This window comes from Carassius carassius, chromosome 26 (genome assembly GCF_963082965.1).
Source record: "Carassius carassius chromosome 26, fCarCar2.1, whole genome shotgun sequence".
In the NCBI taxonomy this organism is placed as follows: domain Eukaryota; kingdom Metazoa; phylum Chordata; class Actinopteri; order Cypriniformes; family Cyprinidae; genus Carassius; species Carassius carassius.
In genome coordinates, this window is record NC_081780.1 from 21,107,893 (window position 1) to 21,135,595 (window position 27,703).

The following is a 27,703-nucleotide window of genomic DNA, read 5'->3' on the forward strand; positions in this document are numbered from 1 at the left end:
TCATGATAAAATTCCCCACGTTAGTATTACCATTTCATCTTTTATTTATCATTAAAACCATATTAGATTACTGTGATTTGAACAACTCGCAATAAATAAATACTGTCCAGATAAAGCATAGTTTCAGTAACAGTCTCACATGCGCACAGCATGCAGAGCAGTTTCTTTTTGAGTCAAAACAGGGCTGAAAAGCCGGGAGGTTTTAAAAGAGTTCTAACAAAATTATTCAAATGAATATATGAATGAATTGATTATATGAATGTACCTCTGAAGGTTCTGAATGTCTTCAGAAACGATTCAATGGCATTTTGTTTTCATCTTTGCTCTATGTAATTCCTAAAGAAGTGGTTCTCAACTTCAGTCCTCGCCCCCATTCTGCACATTTTGTATGTTTCTCTTATGGCTTCAGACATTTGTTCTATTTGAATGTAAGTGCGAAAGTGGATATCACAAGATATTCCGCTATGATTCCAGTTCGAAGCGAATGTATATTTTCCATTCAGAGTGCATTGAAGTGTGCGAGACGTGAATTTAAATTGTATTTAGTTACAGAGGTATATGATGTCACACTATTGTGTCCACGTGCAAATTTATGAATGAATGTTCCGAAGTGAGGTAAACCTTAACAGATTTCCCCTGCTCAGGGAGTTGGGAGCAATGAACACTGTGTAGGGATCATGTCAACAGGAACACAGTTTATGCACAGAGTTCACTTCTAACGAGCTGGTTATCTGAATCAGGTGTGCTAACAAAGAGACACATACAAAATGTGCAGAGCAGGGGGTTGGGACGATGATAATACATTCAGACTGTATGCAGCTTCAAAACAAGCTTATCTGTATTCTACACTTTTCAAGAATTCTGATAAGTTATCTAGAATTATTTTTGGAGCAGATAAAATACTTTATATAATATAATAGTTTATTAAGCAATTATCATTTTTACTTATATCTTTTCTTTTTTTAAAGGCTTAAATGTGAGGTTTACCTTTTTATTAAAGTTTTTCAAAGCTTTATTTGAACATTTTCATTAGATATCTCAACATGCTATTAAACTGTTGTCAGTCTAGTTGTCATTTAAAATCTGGACATAATTGGTAGTGTTATTGTTTTAGTGATTATGCAAACAAAAAGTCATGTTTGTTGATTTTTTTTTTTTAAATATAAAACTTTGTGAAGTGATTTATGTGTCGGTACTTTAACATCTCCAGCACATTTTAACAATAATGTGCTAATACTTGATAACCGTTTTGATTACTATAATCATGATAAAAAAATGTTCTGGGCTAGTGTCTACTATGGAAGCTAGAGGCTACTGAAAAGAAAAAGGGTTATTAGTAGTGGGAGAAAAAGACTGAGATGTGTGGGCCTGTGTTGCAAGTGGAGGCAGCCTCACTCTTACTTCAGCTGCTGTAGGCCACAGGAAGTGAGTGGGGTTTGTGACATCCTGAAGATCTTTTTTAGCTTGCACCACTAGCAGAGGTATACTCACACTAGAATCTGCTATGGGAGCTGGAGTCAAGTCAAGTCAAGCCACCTTTATTTATATAGCGCTTTAAACAAAATACATTGCATCAAAGCAACTGAACAACATTCATTAGGAAAACAGTGCGTCAATAATGCAAAATGATAGTTAAAGGCAGTTCATCATTGAATTCAGTGATGTCATCTCTGTTGAGTTAAATAATGTCTGCGCATTTATTTGCAATCAAGTCAACGATATCACTGTAGATGAAGTGACCCCAAGTAAGCAAGCCAGAGGCAACAGCAGCAAGGAACCGAAACTCCATCGGTGACTGAATAGAGAAAAAAAGCTTGGGAGAAACCAGGCTCAGTTGGGGGGCCAGTTCTCCTCTGACCAGACGAAACCAGTAGTTTAATTCCAGGCTGCGGCAAAGTCAGATTGTGCAGAAGAATCATCTGTTTCCTGTGGTCTTGTCCTGGTGGTCCACTGAGACAAGGTCTTTACAGGGGATCTGTATCTGGGGCTCTAGTTATCCTGGTCTCCGCTGTCTTTCAGGGCAGTAGAGGTCCTTTCTAGGTGCTGACTTCACTGGTCCTTCCAGTGACCCTCTGATCTGGATACAGACTGGATCTGGTGGCTACGGTGACCTCGGAATAAAAGAGAAACAGACAAATATTAGCGTAGATGCCATTCTTCTAATGATGTAGCAAGTACATAGGGTGTTATGGGAAGTGTTCCCGGTTCCGGTTTACCTAATTAAAGCAGCCTAAAAATCCTTTAACGGATTTGGATATTGAAAGCATATTAGTCTGTTATGTGTAAGCCAGGTTAAAGAGATGGGTATTTAATCTAGATTTAAACTGCAAGAGTGTGTCTGCCTCTCGAACGATGTTAGGCAGGTTATTCCAGAGTTTAGGTGCCAAATAGGAAAAGGATCTGCCGCCCGCAGTTGATTTTGATATTCTAGGTATTATCAAATTGCCTGAGTTTTGAGAACGTAGCGGACGTAGAGGATTATAATGTAAAAGGAGCTCATTCAAATACTGAGGTGCTAAACCATTCAGGGCTTTATAAGTAATAAGCAATATTTTAAAATCTATATGATGTTTGATAGGGAGCCAGTGCAGTGTTGACAGGACCGGGCTAATATGGTCATACTTCCTGGTTCTAGTAAGAACTCTTGCTGCTGCATTTTGGACTAGCTGTAGATGGTTTACTAAGCGTGCAGAACAACCACCAAATAAAGCATTACAATAATCTAACCTTGAGGTCATAAATGCATGGATTAACATTTCTGCATTTGACATTGAGAGCATAGGCCGTAATTTAGATATATTTTTGAGATAGAAAAATGCAGTTTTACAAATGCTAGAAATGTGGCTTTCTAAGGAAAGATTGCGATCAAATAGCACACCTAGGTTCCTAACTGATGACGAAGAATTGACAGAGCAACCATCAAGTCTTAGACAGTGTTCTAGGTTATTACAAGCAGAGTTTTTAGGTCCTATAATTAACACCTCATTTTTCAGAATTTAGCAGTAAGAAATTACTCGTCATCCAGTTTTTTATATCGACTATGCATTCCATTAGTTTTTCTAATTGGTGTGTTTCACCGGGCCGCGAAGAAATATAGAGCTGAGTATCATCAGCATAACAGTGAAAGCTAACACCATGTTTCCTGATGATATCTCCCAAGGGTAACATATAAAGCATGAAGAGTAGCGGCCCTAGTACGGAGCCTTGAGGTACTCCATACTGCACTTGTGATCGATATGATACATCTTCATTCACTGCTACGAATTGATGGCGGTCATATAAGTACGATTTAAACCATGCTAATGCTCTTCTACCAGAAAGACTCGGAGAAGATATTGTAACAATTCATCCATTTTTTTAAGACCCAGCAAGCTATATGGTTGTATTTGGCGTAGGCCCCATCCGTAAATAGCTGTCCGAGGGTACGGATTCTGTATTTCCTGCCTGAAGATGAAGGCAGGGGCCCAGCCGACCCCCATGAGGTTTTAGGAGGGACCATCCTGGTGGTGGTGGGGTGGTTGGAGGGGAAGAACATCCTGCGGTGGTAAGGGAGATGCAGAGAAGAAGCTTGTTATTTGTGAGGGAGGAGCCCATCTTGGTGGTGGAGGGGTGGGTGGTGGTAAGTGAAGCGTTCAGCATCTGCAAACTCAGACAAGTGTAAGCACAGGTTCTTTTATACTTCTATCATTAGAACGTGATTGGACAATTGAGAAGGTAATAGGTGACGCTAACAACTGAGTCTTCTTGGCAGAACTTATGCTAAAGCTTTCATTTCCATTAATGCCAACAAAGTGTTCAAGTCTATGCAAAAGAATGTTGTGGTCAATTGTGTCAAACGCAGCACTAAGATCCAATAAAAGTAATAGAGAGATACACCCACGATCAGATGATAAGAGCAGATCATTTGTAACTCTAAGGAGAGCAGTCTCAGTACTATGATACGGTCTAAATCCTGACTGGAAATCCTCACATATACCATTTTTCTCTAAGAAGGAATATAATTGTGAGGATACCACCTTTTCTAGTATCTTGGACAGAAAATAGAGATTTGAGATTGGCTTATAATTAACTAGTTCTTTGGGGTCAATTTGTGTTTTTTTAATGAGAGGCTTAATAACAGCCAGTGTGAAGGTTTTGGGGACATATCCTAATGACAATGATGAATTAATAATAGTCAGAAGAGGATCTATGACTTCTGGACGCACCTCTTTTAGGAGCTTAGATGGTATAGGGTCTAACATACATGTTGTTGGTTTAGATGATTTAACAATTTTATACAATTCTTCCTCTCCTATAGTAGAGAATGAGTAGAACTGTTCCTCAGGGGGTCTATAGTGCACTGTCTGATGTGATACTGTAGTTGACGGCTGAATGGTTGCAATTTTATCTCTAATAGTATCGATTTTAGAAGTAAAGTAGTTCATAAAGTCATTACTGCTGTGGTGTTGGGAAATGTCAACACTTGTTGAGGCTTTATTTTTCGTTAATTTAGCCACTGTATTGAATAAATACCTGGGGTTATGTTTGTTTTCTTCTGAAAGAGAAGAAAAGTAATCGGATCTAGCAGTTTTTAATGCTTTTCTGTAGGATAGGTTACTTTCCCGCCAAGCTGTGCTCCATTTTTCGGGCTGCTCTCTTTAGGGTGCGAGTATGCTCATTATACCATGGTGTGAAACTGTTTTCCTTAACCTTCCTTAAGCATAAAGGAGCAACTGTATTTAAAGTGCTAGAAAAGAGAGAGTATATAGTTTCTGTTACATCATCAATTTGAGGTTTTGGATATGCTGAGAAATTTGGATACATCAGGAAGATACCTTAAAAAGCAATCTTTTGTGGTAGAAGTGATGGTTCTTCCATACTTGTAACAAGAAGTAGAATTTACAATGTTGGCTATATGAAGTTTGCACAAAACTAAATAATGATCTGAGATATCATCACTTGGCTGCATAATTTCAACAATATCAACATCAATTCCATGTAACAGTATTAAATCTACAGTATGATTTCGACAATGAGTAGGTCCTGTCTATAAATGCTGATCCCAATGCATCTTGTTCATTATCAACATGGATATTAAAATCACCAACTATTAAAACTTTATCTGCAGCCAGAACTACCTCGGATGTAAAATCACCAAACTCTTTAATAATGTCTGTATGGTGCCCTGGTGGCCTGTATACAGTAGCCAGTACAAACATAACAGGGGATTTATCATTAACATTTGTTTCTCTGGATAATGTTATATGAAGCACCATTACTTCAAACGAGTTATACTTGAAGCCTGCCCTCTGAGAAATCCTGAAAACGTTGTCATAAAACACTTCCCCCTTTGCCTTTTAGACGCGGCTCATGTTTATAACAGTAATCTTTGGGGGTGGACTCATTTTAAATAATGTAATCATCAGGTTTTAGCCAGGTTTCTGTCAAACAGAGCACATCTATATTTTGATCAGTGATCATATTATTTACAAAAAGTGTTTTTTCGTAGAAAGGGATCTGATATTCAATAAGCCAAGCATTATCATTTGTTTATCCATATTGCATCTGTTTTTTATTTGTTGAACCTTAACTAAATTGTTAATCTTAACTTGGTTTGGACGTTTTTTGTATTTTCTAGTTCGGGGAACAGACACCGTCTCTATAGTGTGATATCTAGGTGATAGAGTCTCTATGTGCTGAGAATTAACTGACCTCTGTCACATGAGGCAGCTAGCAGACGGTCGGTTTAGCCAGTCTGTCTGCTTCCTGACCTGGGCCCCAGTTAGTCAAGTATAAACACTAAGACTATTTGCCATATTTCTAGAGAGAAGAGTGGCGCCACCCCAGGAGGGATAAAGACCATCTCTTTTCAACAGGTTAGGTCTGCCCCAAAAGCTTGTCCAATTGTTTATGAAACCTATGTTATTCTGTGGGCACCACTTAGACATCCAGCCATTGAGTGATGACAATCTGGTATGCATCTCATCACCACGGTAAGCAGGGAGGGGACCAGAGCATATTACAGTGTCTGACATCGTGCTTGCAAGTTCACACACCTCTTTAATGTTATTTTTAGTGATCTCCGACTGGCGAAGTCGAACATCATTAGCGGTGGCATGAATAACAATCTTACTGTATTTACGTTTAGCATTAGCCAGCACTTTTAAATTTGCCAAGATGTCAGGCGCTCTGGCTCCCGGTAAACATTTGACTATGGTGGCTGGTGTCTCTATATTCACATTCCGTACAATAGAATCACCAATAACTAGAGCACTTTCATCAGGTTTCTAAGTGGGTGCATCACTGAGTGGGGAGAACATGTTTAATGTTTTGATCGGAACAGAAGAGGGGTGTTTTGACCCACGACTACGCTGCCTCACTGTCACCCAGTTGCCCTGCTGAAGGGTCTCTGTTGCTGGAACCGAACAATGTACAGGAATCCCTGAGCTAGACGCATCCAAAGCCGTATCTAGAGCCCTAACATTCTTACTGTCCTCAATTAAAGTTTGGATGCGTGTCTCTAATTCTGAAATCTTCTCTGTCAGCCTAACTATTTCCCTGCATTTATCACATGTGAATCCCTCATCTGTGACAGAGATAGATAAACTGTACATGTGGCAAGATGTGCAAATAACAATAGCAGGAGAAGCCATTACTCACCGTGCTTGATGAAATATTCTTACTGCGGTTGTTTGATGAACTTGTGAAAAACTGGAGCGAGAGAGAGGAGAGGAGAAAAGAAAAACAGCGATAGGTTCGAATGAAAACGCTAATGACAAGCTAACGAGTGCTAACGCTTTGCAGGTGTACTGCACTCACGGCTATAAAATAAAAGTGAACGATCAAAATTAATCTGATAAGATTGATCGATAATATCAGACATGGTGTGAATTAAGTTATATTTTATCACTTTAAAGAGCAGAGAGCACTTATTTCCACCTTTGAATATAGAGCAAACAAATGTCCAAATGGAAATAAATCTCAGTTGAATATTTTGCATCTGTGAAAAGGTTTTGCATGAAATGTGAATCATTCAGTCTGCCTGTTGCTGCAGGTAGCTGCTGGGATCTGGCCATGAGGTTTGTCTTGTATTACTATACATTTAAATGCTTAAGCTCTTGTTTATTTAATTGTGTTTGTGGAAAGAACATCTAGAACAGGGGTAGGCAAGTTCATTCCTAGAGAGCCGCAGTCCTGCACAGTTCAGCTCCAACCCTGAAAAAAAACCTCACCTTCCTGTATCTTAGTAATCCTGAATGGATTGATGAGCTTGATTAGGGTTGAAGCTGAACTCTGCAGGTTTGTGGCTCTCTAGGACCGAACTTGCCTACCCCTGATCTAGAATAACAACAGTTTCAGGTTTAGAGCTGCAGCTAATTATATTTTTTCTATCGACTAATCGAACAATTATTTTTTTGATTAGTCGACTACTCAAACTATTATTATTTCATTTATTTATATGTGTTCTTTTTATGATTAGCTAATTAATCGTATGGATAACTTTACAAAAAAGGACAGAGCAATATTCAAATATACTCACATGTTGAGCATAAAACCAAAGGTTTTTCCAACTAGGACTTTGTAAACCAACAGCTCAAGGTAGCACAATGAAATATGGTTCCCTCTACCCAAACTGAACTACAACCTCAGGCAACTACTCACCTTATATACAATCCATGTGTGTCTAAGAAGCGCAGTCTAGTGCATCATAGTGTTACAACACAGTTTTTAATTCCATTACCCCAAGAATATAGAAAAACTGCGACAGTAATTTCACTGTGTTACAACAAGTATGCTCAGTGCCAAGAAGATTCGGGAGCAGTATATTTAAGGGTTTACTCCACCCCAAAATTAAAATTTGCTATTAATCACTTATTCTCATGTCATTCCAAACCCATAAAAAAAGCTTTGTCCTCCGAACACAATTTAAATTAATTTGGATGAAAAACGGGAGGCTTGTGACTGTCCCATTGACTGCAAAGTCAATTACACTGTCAAGACCCAGAAAAGTATGAAAGACATCGTCAGAAAGGTCTATTTGCCATCAGTGGTTTAACCATAATGTTATGAAGCAACGAGAATACTTTTTCTATGGGAAGAAAGCCAAAATAACTTTATTTAACAATTTGTCGCCTCTGTGTCTCTCCACATGACTGTAATGCTATTTTGGAGAATATCCGCTGAACGCAAACTGTGTACACTATTCTGAAGGATGAAGATCTCACTGTGCCTCCTGGTTTTCATCCAAAATATCTTTAATTGTGTTCTAAAGATGAATAAAGTGTAGGAAGTGAAATTTAGTTATAATGTTCTATGACTTTAATTTTTGATTGAGATCGCGGGAGGGGAGGAACGCGGGGTTGTTGAGATGAGAGAGAGGGAGAGATAAGGCACACTCTGTAATCGTCTGCGGTCAAGTTGGAATATTGCCTCTGATTGTTCAGTAAACCAGTGTTGTAATCACCCGAGCTCCTTGCTAGAGTCCTCTCTATAGTGTGGATAACAGAACGAAGTCAAGAACCCACGACACAGCGCTGGGTAAGAACATTAGCAAGTGAATACTCACGCGCATTACAAAAGCTTTTACGGGTTTGGAACGACATGGGGATTAGTGATAATTTAAAAAAATAATAATTCTGGGGTAGAGTATCCATGCCTGGTGAAGTGTTTGCATGTGTATTTCTGCACTCTTTAACTTTCTATACTTTTCTCAACAGGATTCTGTTCATTTACTGGGGCCATCTCACGTGACTATGTTGTAATTCAGGAACAGAAGACTTGGAAGCAGGCACAAGCTTACTGCACAACGAATCACATTGACTTGGCTACAGTTCAAAGTGATGAAGACTGGACGAATCTACGAGATGTAGTTAAAAAAAATACTAAAATGGCTTGGATTGGATTGTACAATGACATCAATAGCTGGCGGTGGTCATATCAAAATAAGGAAATGGCATTTAGCTCTTGGAGCTCTGGAGAACCAAACAACTATGATGGACATGAGGCTTGTGGTTCGATGTATGGTAGCTCATGGAACGATTATGATTGCGATGAACTACTTCAATTTTTTTGATTCAATGGTAAGAAATTATATAAGTGTTATTAATGTTAATATAGTGGGTACAGAAAGTATTCAGACCCCTTTAAATTTTTCACTCTTTGTTATATTGCAGCCATTTGCTGAAATCATTTCGGTTCATTTTTTTCCTCATTAATGTACACACAGCACCCCATATTGACAGAAAAACACAGAATTGATGACATTTTTGCAGATTTATTAAAAAATAAAAACACATATCACATGGTCCTAAGTATTCACACCCTTTGCTCAGAATTTAGTAGAAACACCCTTTTGATCGAATACAGCCATGAGTCTTTTTGGGAAAGATGCAACAAGTTTTTCACACCTAGATTTAGGGATCCTCTGCCATTCCTCCTTGCAGATCCTCTCCAGTTCTGTCAGGTTGGATGGTAAACGTTGGTGGACAGCCATTTTCAGGTCTCTCCAGAGATGCTCAATTGGGCTCTGGTTGGTCCATTCAAGAACAGTCACGGAGTTGTTGTGAAGCTACTCCTTTGTTATTTTAGCTGTGTGCTTAGGGTCATTGTCTTGTTGGAAGGTGAACCTTCAGCCCAGTCTGAGGTCTGGAGCACTCTGGAGAAGGTTTTCGTCCAGGATATTCCTGTACTTGGCCGCATTCATCTTTGCCTCGATTGCATTCAGTCATCCTGTCCCTGCAGCTGTTGCTTCACTGTTGGAACTGTATTGGTGATGTGTGATGAGCAGTGCCTGGTTTTCTCCACACATACCGCTTAGAATTGAGGCCAAAAGGTTCTCTCTTCATCTCATCAGACCAGATAATCCTTCAGGTGTTTTTTAGCAAACTCCATGGGGGCTTTCATGTGTCTTGCACTGAGGAGAGGCTTCCGTCGGGCCACTCTGCCATAAAGCCCTGACTGCTGGAGGGCTGTAGTGATGGTTGACTTTCTAAAACTTTCTCCCACCTCCTGACTGCATCTCTGGAGCTCAGCAACAGTGATCTTTGGGTTCTTCTTTACCTCTCTCACCAAGGCTCTTCTCCCCCGATAGATCAGTTTGGCCAAAGGTTTTGGTCACCCCAAACGCCTTCGATTTAAGGATTATGGAAGCCACTGTGCTCTTAGGAACCTTAAGTGCAGCAGAAATTTTTTTGTAACCTTGGCCAAATCTGTGCCTTGCCACAATTCTGTCTCTGAGCTCTTCAGGCAGTTCCTTTGACCTCATGATTCTCATTTGAACTCAGACATGAGCTGTGAGCTGTAAGGTCTTATATAGACAGGTGTGTGGCTTTCCTAATCAAGTCCAATCAATATAATCAAACACAGCTTTACTCAAATGAAGGTGTAGAACCATCTCAAGGATGATCAGAAGAAATGGACAGCACCTGAGTTAAATATATGAGTGACACAGCAAAGGATCTGAATACTTAGGACCATGTGATATTTCATTTTTTCTTTTTTAATAAATCTGCAAAAATGTCAACAATTCTGTGTTTTTCTGTCAATATGGGGTTCTGTATGTACATAAATGAGGGACAAAAATGAAATTAAATGATTTTAGCAAATGGCTGCAATATAACAAAGACTGAAAGATTTAAGGGGGTCTGAATACTTTCCGTACCCACTGTATTTTGAGTGGACAATGTAGTCAGCCTAGCATAGTAATAAGCCAGTGTTCCTCAGATCTTGCCCTGGAGGACCAATGCCCTGCAGGGTTTTGGTCAAACCCTAATCAAACACACCTGAGCATGTTCATGGTCTGATCAGTGTATGAGCAGGGGACCTCCATGACTAGATTTGAGGAAACCCTGTAATAAATTGTAAATAATATCTAACTACCATAGAGAATAATACATGATCATTTAGTAGTTAATATAAGCCCTGTGTTACATTATACACAAAAGAGCTTCATAACAGCTACAGTAAGCTCATTTTATGCTTTCATGGTTACATTATTTCTGCTTCTGTAATTTGGAAAAATATAAAAAAAAACTATTGCAAAAATATTGAGTGTTTCTTCAGTCATAATTATTAGAATCAAAAGTTATTACACATTTGATTGTAATAAAATGTAAGTTTAGAGAAAGATCACAATTTTTCTATATCAAGAGCTATATTGAATATGTTAAACTGCATTTAAATGGGCTTTGCATCGTCTTCTAGATTTGCTTTACATTTGCACTTGTTTTGAATTATTTTCATTTTGGATTGTCCAATAGAAAATCCAATCATACTGTTGGATCTGATTTAAGATATTTATGCATATGATGCATTTCAAAATTTTCAATTACATGTTTTGTAACATTTACCTTCTGTCACAAGGTTTATTTTGGAAGCTGTGCTCATCCTGATCACCAGGTGACACAAGTAGACTCACTTATTTCTGTATAAGACAGGAAGCAGTCGAGTAAGAAGCACATAAGTTAAGTAAAGTTGCCTTGATCAACTGACTACTTAAATGACGTATTTCCTGTATTTGGACCAAGAGTTCAAGTGAGGATGAAGACTACAAGTGTGTGTACACACACTTTTCATTACCTGATGGCACACACTTGTAGTGTTGTAAAATTGCAAGTGTTTACAGAGTTTAAATTTTTATTTTTAATACTTTGCATTTTAAATAACTTTTAAATGTCGGTTCAGTAGTCCCTCTAACAGATGACACAAATACATTTCTGGTGCTTCTAAGTAATAAAAAGCAGTTGCAAATGATGCACAAAATAAATATAGGCTACTCATCTTTGTATAATTAAAATGTCTATCACTTTGTTTAATTACCAAATTATATATATGTAATATATAATAATTAATAATATTTAATTTACATTGGAAAGGTTTCCGTGACCTGTCTTGATCTTTGCAAAAAGTCTCGAGATTGACATTTCCGGAGCGGTATTCAAGATAGTGTGGATTTAGTGTGCATTAAGGGCACTGTGCTTTGGTGTTTTTAAGATCTGGACAGACTTGCGCACTTACTTCCTGTCGTGCGCACGCGCTTTCAAGTAGCCAAGACCGCAAGTGCGGGTATTTGGACAAGGCAAGTATCTGCCAAGACCCTCTGCATACTCCTGTACAGTATGCAATAATAAGTAAAAGTTGCAAAAGCAAAGAAGAAGAAGAAGAAGCAGATTCTGTTTGAATTCCTCATGGCTTCTTTGTTATACATATAATCCTGGTCTGAGAAATGTTTAGTTTTGTGCTTAATCCTTAGTTTGTATTCTATTTTCACACTTTGCTGTGAAATATTTGTACAACTTTGGTTCTTCTTTGAGTGTTATCAGAACTGTCCAAGGGTTATACCCAAAGATTTACCTCTGCAAGGATTTCTACATTGCATCCATCATCTCATCATCATATAAGACTGTCAAACGGTGCAGAGGATGAGTGCAAACCCAACCCTGATTTCACTGCTGGCCCGTTTATTACGAGAAGAGATCCATGGCCAGTGCAAGAGCTCATCCATACTTTCAGTGAATTACATATCAATTCTAACAAAGATAATGATTCCAACATTCCTCTTGATGACTGACTTCCCCCACCTCCTCCTCCTGACTCCTGATGATGAGTTTCTGATAACCAGACTTCAACACAGTTAATGGATTCATTGACCAACTGCATCTCTGCTTTGGAAAGTGAAGTTCAAGCCTGCACCGAAAAAGTGAGTCAATGTTGTTCACACTCTGAATTTATGGACCAGTGTCCGTTATTGGAAAAAAAGTTGACCTAGAAAACTACTAGAAAAAGTTGAGAGAAAGGGAGTGAGAGAGAGTTAAAAAACTATTGATCTGAGTAAATGTGATTCAGAAAAGTCAGTAGTGGGTTTTTTGAAGAGGAGAGATGCACTGATTGACAATAACCTTAAGTCATATGCTCATGTCATGTCTACTCCAGTTTCTCTTCCTTTGCTCACCCCTGCCTTGTCAAGAAACTCCAACTGACCATGTACTGAGAAACTTCATCAATGTACTCCTAACCTTCCTGATACTGCAATGAGTGCTCCCTGTCGTCCTCTGGTAAAAGTTTAATCCCCACAATTGGAAGAAGGAGATTGTACAATCAATTTTAGAAAACTGCAATCTTCGACTTGCAAGTGTGTTACGGGGTACTGTAAGAGAGGTGAGTGATCTAGTAAGAGTTAGCACACAAATTAAGAGAGATTTTGAAGACGCCAAGAAGTATTGGAGTCAGGCTAATGCTGAAGCACAGAAACCACACCGACAAAGACACCCATCCCAAAGCCATTCCATCGCACACTCCTATTCTACAGTCTGTTTCTAACAACAATCTGATCAACTTGAAGATACTCATCCTGCCAATATTGATCTGTGGGAGATATTTTCAAGCCATGATTGATACAGGTAGTTCGCTGACTCTACTACAGGAATCCTGTTGCAGGCAGTTGAGACATAAAGATCAGCTGAGTTCCAGTCGTGGTCAGAACTACAAGCAACCCGACAGCTAAGTGTTTGCAGCCAGTCTGCTTTGGTGGTGTGGAACTGTAAATGTGAAATACAAGGAAAGAAGTATGATTTGACTTTGTATGTTATGAAGGATGAAGATCTCATTGTGCCCGTCATCCTTGGTAGGGATTTTCTGATGTCTTATGGAATTACAGGTGCAGCTCAATAAATTGCAATGTCATGGAAAAATTATTTTATTTCAGTAATTCAACTCAAATTGTGGAACTCGTGTACTAACCCGATTCCAAAAAAGATACTGTACAAATTGTGAATAAGAACTGAATGCAATGATGTGGAAGTTTCAAATTTCTATATTTTATTTAGAATACAACATAGATGACCTATAAAATGTTTAAACTGAGAAAATTTATCATTTTAATGGAAAACATTTGTTGATTTTAAATTTCATGGCATCAACACATTTCAAAAAAGTTGGGACAAGGCCATGTTCTTTTTATAACAGTCTGCAAACATCTGGGGACTGTGGAGACAAGTTGCTCAAGTTTAGGAATAGGAATGTTGTCCCATTCTTGTCTAATACAGGCTTCTAGTTGCTCAACTGTCTTGGGACTTCTTTGTTGCATCTCCCTCTTTATGATAAAAAATGTATTCTATGGGTGAAAGATCTGGACTGCAGGCTGGCCATTTCAGTACCCGGATCCTCCTTATACGCAGCCATGAAGTTGTAATTGATGCAGTATGTGGTCTGGCATTGTCATGTTGGAAAATGCAAGGTTTTCCCTGAAAGAGACGACGTCTGGATGGGAGCATATGTTTTTCTAAAACTTGGATATACCTTTCAGCATTGATGGTGCTTTCCTGGATGTGTTAACTGCCCATGCCACATGCACTCATGCAACCCCATACCATCAGAGAGGCAGGCTTCTGAACTGAGCGCTGATAACAACTTGGGTTGTCCTTGTCCTCTTTAGTCCGGATGACATGGCATCCCAGTTTTCCAAAAAGAACTTCAAATTTTGATTAGTCTGATCACAGAACAGTTTTCCACTTTGCCACAATCCATTTTAAATGAGCCTTGGCCCAGAGAAAACGCCTGCGCTTCTGGATCATGTATAGATATGGCTTCTTTTTTTATCTTTATAGTTTTAGACCTATAGACCTATAGGTCACACCTCGGCATCCTGGCTAAATTCGCCCATTGGCCTCTGACCATCTTGGCCTCCTAACAATTCCCATATCCACTGATTGACTTCATCACTCTGTCTCCTCTCCACCAGTAAGCTGGTGTGTAGTGGGCGTTCTGGTGCAATATGGCTGCCTTCGCATCATCCATCCCCTATATAAAGCGCTTTGAGTGCCTGGAAAAGAGCGCCAGAATTCAAATAAACTATATTCCGCTTATCTTTGACTTTTTTTTTAGTGGAAAGTGTCATCTTGTTAGTGACACTGTATGCTACACAGCATGCAGTTTTTACTACTTGTGATGCAGTTTTTTGAGCTTAGTTTATTCCATAACGGATACAAACAATACTGTCCCCAAAGAAATGAGATGTAAACAAAGGAATTACCATCAATATTACAATGTTATTGCTTCATTGGAATAAAAGTGCACTATGAGATGTTGTTCAGTGCACCATTACCTTTTTATCTAAATCTAGTACGTACTGCATTTTTATTTGCATTTTAGACCTTCATAATGATAAATAGTTTGTATTGATTAATTTTGTCCCGTTTCATTTAATTTATTCAGTAAACACAGAAGTATGCAAACAAAGTGCGTTGGTGTCCAGGTGCGGGTTAACAGGTTAAAAGAACCAAAGACTTAAACTACTTCTGTGTGCATTGAATTTATTTAATACACAAGTTTCATAATTTGAGGTGAATTACTGAAATAAATGAACTTTTCCACAACATTCTAATTTATTGAGATGCACCTGCAGTTTGGATTTTCATAAAGCTCAGTACACCTTGCCTACCTCAAAGCACTGCCAAGAGGAAACATTCATGCCTTTCAATTCTCATAATGCATTGCTGTCTTTCTACTTTGCCTTACCCTTACCAGAAGTGTTGCATGAAACACAGACCTTTGTGCATCAACTGGTTACCATTGCAGACACATCTCCAGAATATTAGCTCCGACTTAAACATCTGCTGAGAGAATGGCCCACTGTTTGCACCAATAAAATCAGACACACTTATGTAGTCAAACGCCACATCATTACAACCAGTGAAGTACACATCCGCAAGAAACCATACCAAGTATCAGTTGAGATAGAAATGAGACTTGTTTATCGAACAAAAAATCAAGGTAAGGCTGGACAAAAAGATCATCAGACCCCCACTTTTTCCATGGTCCTGGTCCAGAAGAAGGGAGGTGGTCAGTGATTCTGTATTGATATAAGACGTTTAAACTCAAAGACATACTTGTACGGTTACTTCATGCCTCAAATTCATGAGATCCTTGAGTCTCTGAACAAAGCTGCTATTTTCAGTACCCTCAACGTCAAAAGCGAGTATTGGCAACTTGAAATGGTGCCAGAGAGTATTCACAAAACTGCTTTCACCACATCACTGGGGCTTTATGAATTTCTCTGTCTACTCTTCGACCTATAAAACTCTGCAGTTTTTTGCCATAGGATCTCTTGCAAAATTGATCCCCCCTTTTACTCCTACAACAGGCCTGGTTTAAAATAGTCGTAACAGTTATAGTTGGCTTCAGCACTGACATTTACCCTGTGAAAGTTACACTATGTAAAAAGAAATACAATTTAACCCCTTTTTTCTTATTTATTTTATTTTACTTTATTACTTTTTGTTTTTGTTACAGAGAATGGAGTAAACAGATTTGTTTTCATCAGTGTTAGCAAGACCTGGAAGGATGCTCAGAGCTACTGCAGACAGTATTACACAGACCTGGTCATCATTCAGAATCAAACTGAGCGTAACCAACTGAGTATAATGCAACCATATACAAGTGCTTGGATTGGACTGTTCAGAGACGTGTGGAAATGGTCAGATGAAACAGAAGTCTCCACTTCCTCCTTTACTAGACTGCCTTTACAATCTGGGCTGCAGAGTCCTTGTGGTGTTTCAGATCCTGATGGAATGATCAGTTATCAGGACTGCTCAAACGTTCTCCCTTTCATCTGCATGTACCGTAAGTTTCATGTCTGGTCCTTAGTGGAATTAATTCATTTCAATGGAAGCAAAAAGTGTTCATGTAAATGCACCTAATGTTACAAAAAGATTATGCCTTAATCCTAATCAAAAAATTAACATTCTGCTATCATTTACTTAACCTCATGTTGTTCTAGACCTGTGTAAGTTTCCCACATTCTTCAAAGTCATCATAAGGTTACGCATTTAATCATGGTTCCTCGAGGAAACGCGTTTAGCATGAGCGACTCTGAATATCATGTGTAATCTGTCCAATGGAAGAGCTAGACGTCACGGGCAGGGTGACGTAAGTGACCAGGAAGCTATAAAAGCACGTGCCGTGCAACTGCCGTCAGCTTCGAGTAGCAAGCGCTGGCAGGGGTGCTGGGAGTAGTGTCTAGTGTGTATCCGAAGAGCACAGCTTATGACGAGAGAACAGAAGCACCTGGAGTAACTGGCATATTTAGGCCATAAAACCTTGCGAATGTGGAGGGGGTGGACCACGCAGCATTGCAGATGTCCAGCATGGGCACACCTGCTAAGAAGGTATGTGTATATTGAGGATGCCTTCCCAATGACTGACCACCGAGAGGGACATGGTAGGCCACAATGGCTGCCACGTAAACCTTTAATGTGGAATTGGTCAACCCTGCAGGTAACCTGACTTGCAGAAACTCCAGAACTGTACTAACTGGGCAGTTAGCTGGGTCAAGCTGACGGTCTCTGCACCATGAGGTGAAGAATTTCCATCTCAGGGTGTACAGTTTCCTTGTTAAGGGAGCTCTGGATTAGAGGAGGGTCTCAACAACCTCAGTTGAGAGACTGGATGCTATGAGTTGTGCCCCCTCAGGGGCCACACCCACAGTTTCTGCAACTCCGGGTGACGGTGAATTATCGTGCCCTGCGCCTGTGAGAGCAGTTCTGTCCTGATTGGTATCTCCCATGGAGAGCCATTGAGGAACGAAACCAGATCTGACCCTGTCCCGGTATACTCCCACCAGAACACCCGGGAGCAGAGCAATAGGGGCAAATGCATACAGACGAAGCCTCGGCCAGGTCTGTACCATAGCGTCCAGTCCCATGGGGAGCTGGATGAACTAGAGAGAACTAAAGGGGACATTGTGATGTCTCTCGAGTCGCAGAGAGTTCCACTTAAAAATTCTCCATATCTGCTTCACCACCTCGGGGTGAAGCTTCCATTTCCCGGGCCTCGGCCCCTGTCTCGACAGTATGTCTGCTCCCACATTTAATTTCCTAGGTAAATATACTGCTCTGAGTGAGAGGAGTTTGTCCTGGGACCACAGAAGGATCTGGTGTGCCAGCTTGTACAAGGGGTGTGAACGCAGACCTCCCTGGTGGTTGATATAAGAGACCATCAATGTGTTGTCGGTGACAGACAACAGAACAGACAGAACAGCTTTTTCCCAAACCTTAGAAATAAAAGGAAGCTTAGAAATGGGACGGTAGTTATTTAGGCATTTAACATCGAGATCATGTTTTTTGAGCAGGGGTTGGAAATCCGCATGCTTAAAACATGTAGGGACAGTGCCAGATGCAAGACATAAATTTAAGATGACCAGAATGGAGGGAATGACTACATCACAAACTTCCTTTATAATAGAAGAGGGGATAGAATCATAAGAAGGGATGTAGAGGCGGGCTGAAAATGGGCATTTCCACGATCTGGCTATCTCTTCATGCAGATCGGGAAAAAAGGGAAGGCCCCAGCAGAAATCGTTAATCAAGCTTACTCCCCAGTGATTCAGATGTTTTCTCGGCGGGCCAATCGATATTGAGCTTGGCCACCGTGTGAGTAACCACCTCTAAGAGCTCCTCATATTGTGGTGAATGGGGTGGCCAATCCCCGCCGACGGTCTCCACATCAACCTCCTTAGAGGAAGAGAGGGAGAGACTCACAAGACAAACTAAGGGAAAACTGACAACATCTGCGTGGCACATGCTTTTATAGCTTCCTGGTTGCTTACGCAACGCTAAACATGTTCCCCCTTTGCGTTTTCGACGCAGCTCGAGTTCTGAATAGGAAACCATATTTTGTGTTGCGAAAGAAACTTATAAAGGTTTGGAAAACAGGGTGAAGAAAATTACATAATTTTAATTTTTGGGTGAACTCTCCATTTAAAAAGAGCAGACTGCATGGTGCATTCAGAAAGAGCTAATAACAGATTTCATAAAATATAGCCACACTGCTAAAAATTCTGCTGTGATTTTACAGTAAATTACTGGCTACTAATTGCATTACTTTCACAGTAATTTACAGTAAGAAATTTAATGTAAATTACAGTAAAATTACAGTTGTGTACAATCATTTCACAGTTATTGATATCACATCATTACTGTAATTTCACAGTGCATAACTGTATAAATATAGTTATCAGCTGTAACTTGAACAATAATTTATTGTGTTTCAGCTGTAAAAGTAATGCAATTAGTAGCCAGTAATTAACTGTAAACTTACAATTTAATACAGTAATGCAATATGATGACATAAAAGTAGTAAAAAAAAGATTAAACAATAGTTTCCACAATTGATTTTATTTTCAATAAAATTGATACAACAATATCATAACAAACGTTGCAAGAGTCATTGCATAACAGCGGGCAGGAGTCGGCAACGGGCAATGTTTAAACCTGCTTTTACCCTCTTAACATCCTTGATGTGTCATTACAAGTGCACAGCCAATGTGAGTGATTCCTTCAGAGTGAACACGAGTGAATCTGACTGCAGTAGATGTGAAAAATATGAATAAAAATGAAGTTAATTCGGCCAGCGCTCATACCTGTATTTACATCCAGTTTTCGGTTGAAGTCCAAAGTAGTCGATTGTCGAGTTCACGCGCGTGATCATAGGTAACTAAACATATACTAAACAAAAACTTCATTTTTACTCATATTTTTCACATCTACTGCAGTCAGATTCACTCGTGTTCACTCTGAAGGAATCCCTCACATTGGCTGTGCACTTGTAATGACACATCAAGGATGTTAAGAGGGTAAAAGCAGGTTTAAACATTGCCCCATTGAAGTGAACAGGGTGCAAATTTTAAAAAGAGGATAAAAAGTGTAGGCAACACCGATTTTTGTTGTTGTTCTCTGTATTGACAGCACTCCAAATTTACAAAAAAATTAGCTCAATGTTAAAATTGACCGGAGTTCTCCTATAACACAAAATCTGATTATGTTGCCATCCATTCAAAATCCACAAGTTTGCACAGCAGAGAACACACTTGCTGATTGATGCCTCCCTGCTTCTTCTTGGATTTAGATCCTGTATCAGGGTTGATGACCAGGAAGCACCTAAGACCACAAAAAAAAAAAAAAAAAAAAAAACATTTCAAAGTCTGAGAGATTCCCTATTTTTGTTATATATTTGAAAATACAGTCTAACATTAGAATATATTTTACACTCATTATTTTTCAATAATCCATTTAGTTTTTCTAATTTGCTATTTGCTGACCACAACAGCACATGCAAAACACCTTAGGGTAAGAAGTGCTCATTCCTGTAGCTGGATATCTACCTTTTGTTGGATCAGACTGAACTCTGCAGGAAGGTAGATATCCAGAAACAGGAATGAGCACCTCTTACCCAAGGTGTTTTAAAAACAGTCTTAATTTTATGGACGGAAAGACAGGAGTCACGATATACAGTGAACTGGGATTATTAAACTTCAAAAAGTGACAGTTTTAAGACATGCAATTGCACGTTTGAAAGTGAAAACTGTTGCACATCCACCAGGTTTGAGTTCATTCATGACTCGTGGTTTCAGAGCAGTTTGTAATAATGTGCAGTACTCAAAGAAATGGTTAACTTAAAAATTAAAATTTGCTGATAATTTATATTTGTATTTTGGATTTTCATTCCATCATTGGATGCTCCATTCACTTTAGCCTGAAATGAAACCCTAAAAATCTTAAATTCTGTTCTGATGAAGAAATAAACTATAAATTATAAGCAAATAAAATTTGGGTGAACTGTTCCTTTAATAAGTACTGTTTACATTTATATTATGCTGTTGATGAATTTTGAGTTTACTTTATGGCGTTTACATTTCTAAACATATTTTGCTATTAATTTTAATAATGGAGTGAGATTTTTTCAGACATGGAATGGTGATAGGAATCTGTTCGCCGTGTTTTGCCTAGGGATGCAATGTTCAAGTCAAGTCTGTCTCTTCATCACAGTGAAAATACAATATATTAACAATTTAACACTGGTATCAGATTGGTACTCGGTATCGGCCGATAAAGGTCTTAAAGGGATGGTTCGGAGTAAAATCAACCTAGGCTCCTTTGCACCATGACCTCGAGCCAAACACCCCCCAGAAGCCTTTTTACCCTTGGTTGAACATTATTAAAGTTAGAGCTTATTTAGAGATATCAGCCGGATGGCTTAGTGCAGGCGCTAATGGATCCTAGGCTGTATCTGGTAAATTACCCCACTAATAATGCCCAGAATGGTGCCAAACTTCTACAGTAGTACAAATAGGTTCTGTACTCATAAAACAAGGCTTTGGAAAGTTTGAAAGTACATCATTAGTTTATTTAAATAACACTTGCCTGACGGCTCATGCTACCGCTAACCCAGACGTCGACGTCACTTCAGTGGCTTGGGAAAAGCACATAAAAGTCCTGGCAGAAAGCGCTGCATAAAGATGTAGTGTAACGACAAATAATTTCTTTTTTTCCGAACTGTTAACAACTTACTGTTAACTAATAATTGTTGCAAACTGGTACTACCAACAAAATATGAGTGCATTCCTGGAACTGGGCATTGTTACACTACATCCTTATGACAGCGCTTTCTGCCAGGACTTTTTTGTGCCAGGACTTTTTTGTGCTTTTCCCAAGCCACCTTTCTGGGGCTTGAAAGCGGTTATAACATTGCAGTCTATAAGCGGGATCAAAAAGCTCTCGGACTTCTTAAAATTATCTTAATTTGTGTTGAACAAAATTGTTTGGAACAACATGAGGGAGTGTAATTAATGAGACTTTACATTTTTGAGTGAACTAACCCTTTAATAGCTTAAGTAAACATCTTACTGCATAACTAATTCTAGCTTAAAACAAAGACTCGTTAGTCGTTAGTTTCGTTAGTCTGTTCTGAAGTTGGAACACAACTTACATTAGACTGACATCCATTCAAAGTCAATGAGCTTCCTGATCAGTGTCCAGACTTGCTGGTTTATGTGTCCTCTCTGCCTCTTTGATTTTGTACCTGTCTCTGGGTTGATGCCCAAGAAGCACATATAAACAAAAAGACAGAGAAGAAAGATATTAGTTTAATTCAAGTGGGATTAAAAAGGTTTCAGTTCCCAGTCATCACCTTCAGTGGGTCACTGCTGTTGCAGTACTGAGCAAAACTAAAGTTAGCTCAGTTTTAACAAGGTGACATTACTTGGATTCAATTAAACAGCAACCATTTAAATAACTTAACAGCAACTGAAAAACATTTACATCACAAACACACAGTCAAGAATAGTCCTGCAACAAAGTAAGTTAGATGTGTGTGATTTACCCAGGCAATGCATTTGCACACAACAATTTACATCATTTACACGTTTATTTTCCTATATCTTTTTTATAATAAAATGCACTTTATTTTTTCTGTTGACGAGACAGACAACGGGTGCTCCGTTTCACACACACGGCAGAAAAATATGGACGACGCCCAGCTAGCTAACATTACTAATTTGAGATTAATTTATTCCACCTTTGCACAAATCCACAACACTATAATGTATCTAGTTGATAATAACTGTCATAATACACACATTAAGGCCACAGCTTACCTTATAACTTTATTTCCCGGTGGTAGAAAAATGCTGTGGGAAAAGAGAGCGCTGTTAGAGTAACGAACGTTAACTAAGAAAAGCATTAAACAAAGCTAAAGTTCAATTTTGACGGTGTAGTTAACGTGAAGCCTCACAGTTAATAACTTAATATGGTACTACTAGCTATACACTTATTAACACAACCAACGTCTGATCATTCAAATTTGCGCGCTCAAACCTAGACGCGAGTCTGCTCCAGCTAAGTTACAAAAACATGAAACAGAACTTAACTAACGCTAATTTGGTTCATACTTTTAAATAACATTAAATTTCATATTAAAAACAGTCATCAAATTGACAAAGTTTGAAATTAAACACTTACCGCACTGAATCCGTCGAGTGAGACCATGAAGGAGATCAGGCCAGGGAGCTCCGGGGGAGCTCAGATGACGCAGTTGCAGCGCGAAAATGACGGAATTCACAGTAGTTTCTTGTAAAAGCCCCGCGCCTGCATTATTTTCACAGTAAAAGTCTAAATACGGTATTATATTGTGAAATATCACAGTTAAAGCCTGTGAAGTGGTAATAATGTAATTACCTGTGAAATATTACAGTTATATATTGTGAAATCCTGGAAATATTTTACAGTGCACAAAACATTATTATTAGAGTTCCCATTTTAATTAATTGCTCCAACATTTAATTTAAGTTCTTTTAAATTAAAGACATTAATGTTGCTTTCCTCAAAATGACCAGTGGCCAGGAATAATCACTTTTTAATAACTAATTAACTAATTACACAGTTTTCTAAACTTAATCACGATTAATCCCACCCAACATTAAAGTGTTTTCATGTTTTTTTTGTTTTTTTTTTAAGTTGTTTTATATTGCAATAATTTCAAATGCAGTCTTTAAACAAATATAAAAAATATACTGTATGTTGCATTTACATTAATTTAATGGCATTTTTTTTACACTGATACCAACACTACAGAAGTCTCAAGGAAATTATTTTTCTCTACTATATAAATATTGACTATAACCATTTAACAGTACAGTTTAATTGAGACCATTTTTAATGAATTTGAACATTTATTAGAATTAAAACCATAACACCTTAGACTTTTTGTGAACAATATTCACATAAACCCATTATAATAAATGTTATATTTACCTGTGCCCTTCAGCAAGTAGTAAATATACAGTTATTTGGCTGCTCTTAAAGCCATTGCTGAATGTGACGTGAGTCTGACACACATGCTGACACAGGTTTCATTTGCAATTTAATATGAAATGATACAGGCTAAAGAGTGCAGTATTTATGTAAGCAAATGACCCTTAGCAAAAACCTGCTCTCCATAATTATTGTTCAAATAATAAATACAATTTTGTAGCTCTTTAATGTGTCCTGACAGATCACTGCACCTCAGTTCAAGTGGCACGTGAAACTATCGGCTTATTTGACTGATTGTAATATTTACTTTAAGCAACAAATAAACATAAATGAACATCAGAATGTATATTATTTCAACCGCAGAAAGATGTCAATACTCACCATTTTTCAAGTTTAAGTCCACTGAAGTTAACTGTCCACTTGTCCCGACTGATTTGTTTGTTGGGCAAGATTGCAAATTGTGCGTTATGTTTGCTCAGATCACCTGTCACACAAAATCTTTACGAATGGTCAATTGAAAAGCATGCGCTGTGAGCACAGTATAATGGCTGACAGGACAGGAAATTACTGACATATGGCCTGACAACATCTCATCTGACTGCAGTTAACTATTGTTCTACTGAAGCTCCCTTATTGCTTTTACTATTTCCGTGCTCGTTTGACCAGCACTTTTCGCTAAGGTGAAGTGAAGTGCACATCTGAAAAGTAATGCAATTCACACGCAATTCTTGTAAAAAAATAAAAATAAATAAATAAAAAGCCAACCCTAGATCCGCCCCTGCATTTACTGGGTTAAATATCTTTAACAGCATTACATTAGAAAATGTATCATCTGGGTAAATGCACATCTTTTGACAGCACTACTTTTTATATTTTAACAGGTGCAAAAAAACAGATTGTAAGACTGAGGGTCAACTCTGGTTCAAATCTTAATGATCCTGCAGTGATGACTGTTATCTTACAGTGGGTAAGTATGAAACAATTTCTGTTAAAACAGATAATGGATAATCTGCAATTTCAAATTTCAAAAATAAGATACTGTACATGTAGTGCCCAATGAAGCGTAAGTGGCACATATCTTATGTTATTATTACCTGACATAAAATGAACCATCATTCATAATTAATGTAATTAATTTTATTTATCTTAAGGATTTGTAAAAAAAAATATGGTACTTAGTAGAACCTTTGATCACTAACACAAGAAAGACAGAAGTGTAATAAAACTAATAAGATTTATTAACAATAGACATGCAAGATGTAAATACCACAACTATTAGTGATACCAATAAATGCATAATCACTGCATACGTACAGATCATAAACAAATAAACATGAAGAAAGATACTTAATTAAATCAGAAGCAAATAAATTGTATGAACACAGGTTGGATACATGCAATGCTTGATAACTAAATGTAGCGATAGAAGAGAATTGTGTGGTAATGCTTCTTATGGGAAACCACTTCATTGCTTTTTATCTTTTAAAAAATAATATTGCTACTATTTGTAACATTGACCCCAGGTAACTGTAATTGTCACAGATCAAATTACTTTTATTGTGACATCACCACAGCACATGTGCCTTGGCGAGTTAAATTCTTGGGAGCGTGCTCCAGACAGTTCAGAAACAATTTATATATAGACATACTGACCTATACAGATGACAATTTGCAATATACACATACATATACTGAGTACACACAGTGTACTATTAGACATACTTACAGTTAGCAATACACATTATACATTATGTAGACATAGACACACAAAAAATATGCAAAGGTGCAACAGATTATACATGAACTGGATATGGAGGATGTGCATTGGATGGTATCCAGTGGTAGCAGATATATTATTGTATTAAGTGTGTACGTATAGTCCAGTATTGAACTGTGTTGGAATTAAAGTGCAATGTGTGGCATACCGTTAAGTGGGAGTATGCTATAGGGTGCTTTAGGGTGTATTAGTTCTGACTGTTCATTTGTCTGATAGCCTGTGGGGAAAAAGCTATCTCTCAGTTGGCTTGTGCAGAATTGGATGCTGTAGAGACTCGTTAATGAGGGCAGCCGGGAGAGCAGTTTGTGGGACGGGTGGCTGGTGTCACTGATGATCCTCCGGGCTTTCCTTATACACCACCTGGTGTAGATGTCGTGGAGGGAGGGAAGCTCACCTCCAACAATTTAGTGGGCAGTACGCACTACTCTTTGCAGAGCTTCCAGGTTGCCAGCGGTGCTGTTTCCAAACCAGGCAGTGATACAGCCAGTCAAGATACTCTCCACAGTGCAGGTGTAGAATGTTCTGAGGATGCTGGGGCTCATTCCAGACTTCCTCAGCCATTTTGGGAAGAAGAGGTGTTGATATGTCTTATTCAACTCTGCATGCGAGATCAAGAGTCAAGAGAGAGTCAAGAGGCATTTATTTGTCATTTGCATAGTTAACACTGGGGAAAACCGGGCATTGAAATGCTTGTGACGAGGCTCAGACATACAGTGACAATAACAATATATAATAGGCATAGACGTACGTGGAGAGCACTGAGGTTCTTGAGTGACTACAGTGCCCATAGACAGAAAGACATGGACAGAGCATTATATGCCCATAAGTGGAAGTAACAGGTACAATAAAGGTAGTCAGTGTAAAGAGTTATAGTGTTCATAAGTAGTCCTGAGGTAATATTATGATTACTGGGGTAGAACGGTGTTTAAAATGTCATTGTAGTATGACGCCGATCCTCATTGATGTGAACACAGAGGAACTTAAAGCTGTTTACCCGCTGCACAGGTGTTTTGTCAAAGCTGATGGGTGTGTGTTCTCTGCTCTGTCTCCTGAAATCCACCACCAGCTCCTTGGTCTTGTTAATGATGAGTGAGAGATGGTTTTCCTGAGACCATTTAGTCAGGGAGCTCACCTACTTTCTGTTGGCAATCACATCGTTGTCAGTGATCAGGCTTATCACCTTTGTGTCATCAGTGAATTTGACGATGACGTTGGAGCTGCATGTAGCTGCACAGTCATGTGTGTACAGGGAGTACAAGAGTGGGCTGAGGACACAGCCTTGTGTAGCACCATAGTTAAGGTTCAGTGGAGAAGAAGTATTGTTGCCCATTCTGACCACCTGACTTCTGCCTTTCAGGAAGTCCAGGATCCAACTGCACAGAGATCTATTTAGTCCCAGACTCTGGAGCTTCGCAACAAGTATGGCAGGCACTATGGTATTTAATGCTGAGCTGTACTCCACAAACTGCATTCTCACATAGGTGAAATAGGGGAAGGGATTTGTAGGCGTACCGGAAAAGAGAATAGCAGTGGTCCAGTGCATGATCACCATGCATTTTGATGGTGATGTGTTGAAAATATTTTGGGGCTATTGTTCTGAAGTTGGCTTTTTTTTAATGAATTTTTCCAAAACTTTAACAAAATACTTTATACAAACAAATTTATAGCTTTTCCCCCAAAATGCTCCAGGTGTGTGTTCACGGTTTGTGTGTGTTCACTGCTGTGCGTGTGCACTTTGGATGGGTTTAAATGCAGAGCAAGAATTCTGAGTATGGGTTACCATACTTGGCTGAATGTCACGTCATGTCACACACGCTTTACAAATAACCCTTCCAACCAAAATAATTAAACTAACAAAATAAAATACAATTAAAAGAACAACATCAACAATAATAAAAATAGACAATTTGGAAAGAAAGAAAAATAATAATGATAATAATAATATATATATATATATATATATATATATATATATATATATTTATATATACACAAACATAAATAATGATAGTAAATACCTACAGGGCATTTTCCACAAAATTCTTTATAATAATCAGTCTAATTTCAAATATAAAACCAGGTCACTCATCCACATTGAAACTTTAGGTGGGACTGTTGATTTATACTCAAGAAATATTCTTCTCCTTTCTAATAAAGTGGCAAAGGCGATGACATTTTTTATCTTGTTTGTCAATGATATTTTGTGTTCCGGTACACCAAAAATTAAAAATTCAACACTGGGTTTTATTTATAAATTAAATGCATCGTTTAGTGTTTTAAATATTAGTGTCCAATAGACTCTCAGCTTTTGACAAGCCCAAAACATGTGGACAAAGTCTGCTTTTTCCACATTTACATCAATCAC

The 27,703-nt window shown here is 38.4% G+C and overlaps 1 protein-coding gene and 1 long non-coding RNA gene across 2 annotated transcripts in view; both read left to right on the forward strand.

The window, feature by feature from the left end:
- LOC132106315 (uncharacterized) overlaps nt 1-27,703 on the forward strand; it is a 329,308-nt gene that overhangs the window by 267,308 nt on the left and 34,297 nt on the right. The gene's annotated exons all lie outside the window — the stretch shown is intronic.
- LOC132106314 (uncharacterized) overlaps nt 16,273-27,703 on the forward strand; it is a 29,267-nt gene continuing 17,836 nt past the window's right edge. The window contains exons 1-2 of the long non-coding RNA XR_009424111.1: nt 16,273-16,596; nt 24,443-24,528. This is a non-coding gene — a long non-coding RNA (uncharacterized LOC132106314). The remainder of the gene's footprint in view (nt 16,597-24,442; nt 24,529-27,703) is intronic.